The sequence below is a fragment of the Penaeus vannamei genome, chromosome 12, assembly GCF_042767895.1.
Source record: "Penaeus vannamei isolate JL-2024 chromosome 12, ASM4276789v1, whole genome shotgun sequence".
NCBI lineage: Eukaryota > Metazoa > Arthropoda > Malacostraca > Decapoda > Penaeidae > Penaeus > Penaeus vannamei.
In genome coordinates, this window is record NC_091560.1 from 18,989,880 (window position 1) to 18,992,379 (window position 2,500).

A 2,500-nucleotide genomic window follows, 5' to 3' on the forward strand; every position below is an offset into this window, starting at 1 on the left:
TTAATTCAGGTAATTATGATGATATCCATTCCTTTATTATTGACAATAATGATAATTATGATGATAATGACGATTATAATGACAATAATAATGATAAAATCATAATTATAATGATAATCTTGATAATTACTGCAATAATAGCAATAATTAACTATTTCAAAAAAATTCATACTATTAATGGCAATAGAAATAATAAAATCAATATCATTGTCATTATGATTATTATTATTGTCATTCTTATTTCTAAGATTATCACTATTGCTATTATCATTATACAAATAGCTATAATGATAAAGATAGCAATAATGATTAGCATGATAATTATTATAACTGCAATAATGAGGATAATAATAATGGTAATCATGATGATAATGGCTATAATGATAATAATCATAAAAATGATGAGGGTAATGATAATAGTGATGATAATAATTATCATTCAGTCCTTTTATAATGAAATAAAGGCCAGAAGTAATAATATCCCTAAGTCGAAAAAACGGAAAAATCTAGCGTTTTACAGCTTTTTGACAGAAACCGAAAAAAAACCTTTTCGCTTTTTAATGGTAATTATGAGGATTTTAACATTAATTCAGGCAATTATGAGGATTTCCATGATAATGCCTTCATTATTGACAATAATGATGATAATTATGATGATAATGACAATGATAATGACAATAATAATGATAATGATAAAATCATAATTGTAATGCTAATCTTCATAATTACCGCAATAATAGCAATAATTAATTATTCCAATATTGTTCATACTATTAATGGCAATAGAAATAATATCATTATCATTGTCATTATAATTATTATTATTGTCGTTATTATTTCTAAAATTATCATTATTGCTATTATTATTATATGAATAGTTATAATGATAAAAATAATAATAATTAGCATAATAATTATCATAACTGCAATAATGATGGTAATAATAATAATAATCATGATGATAATGACTATAAAGATAATAATAATAAAAATGACAGTAATGATAATAATGATAATAATTATTATTCAGTCCATTTATAATGAAATAAAGGCCAGAAGTAATAAAATCCCTTAAGTCGAACAGCCATTTGAGAGAAACGTCGAAAAAAAATCGGTTTTTAATGGTAATTGTGAGGATTTTAACATTAATTCAGGTAATTATGATGATATCCGTGATAATTCCTTCATTATTGACAATAATGATGATAATTATGATGATAATGACAATGATAATGACAATAATAATGATAATAATGATAAAATCATAATTATAATGATAATCTTGATAATTACTGCAATGATAGCAATAATTACCTCTATTCCAATAATTTTCTTACTAATAATGGCAATAGCAATAATAATATCATTATTGTCATTATAATTATTATTATTGTCATTATTATTTCTAAGATTATCATTATTGCTATTATCGTTATATAAATAGTTATAATGATAAAAATAGCAATAATAATTAGCATAATAATTATCATAACTGCAATAATGATGATAATAATAATGATAATGATGATGATAATGACTATAATGATAATAATCATAAAAATGATGACAGTAATGATAATAATGATGATAATAATTATCATTCAGTCCATTTATAATGAAATAAAGGCCAGAAGTAATAAAATCCCAAAAGTCGAAAAAAAACCGGCAAAATCTACCGTATTACAGCCAAAAGTCTATGTATCGCTAGATTTCGCCGTTTTTTCGACTCTGGGGATTTTTATACTTTTAACCTTTTTTCATTATGGATGGGCTTTATGATTATTATCATCAATATTATCATTAATTATCAATGTCATTTTCCTAATTATAACTATTTCTATAATGATAATAACAATAATGATAATCTTAGAAATGATAATAACAACAGTAATAATTATGATAACAATAATAGCGATATTATAATTATTTCTACTATTATTTTTAATCATTATCTTTATCGTTAGTATTATTGTTATCTTGAAAATCATTTGAGTATTGTTGATGATTGCTATTATTGTATTAATTACGCAAATTATCATTGTAATTATCATTTTATTTACAATATTATCATTGTAATTATCATTTTATTTACAATAAAATTATACTAATTAATGTCATAATTTTCTACCTCATAAATTAAACAATAACAGCTATTATTGTATTAATTACGCAAATTATCATTGTAATTATCATTTTATTATACTTATCCAAATTAATGTCATAATTATCCTAATTAATGTCATAATTATCATTATTATCGTCATTATTCATGGGATTATCATGAAAATCATCATAATTAGCCGAATTATTGCAGAAATCATAATCATCCCATAAACTCGAAAAGTTTTTTTCGACCATATTCTCATAAGGCTATATATATCGCTAGATTTCGCCGTTTTTTCGACTTTGGGGATTTTTATGCTTTTAGCCTTTTTTCATTATGGGTGGGCTTTTTGATTATTATCATCATCATTATTATCATTAATAGCATTAACATCAT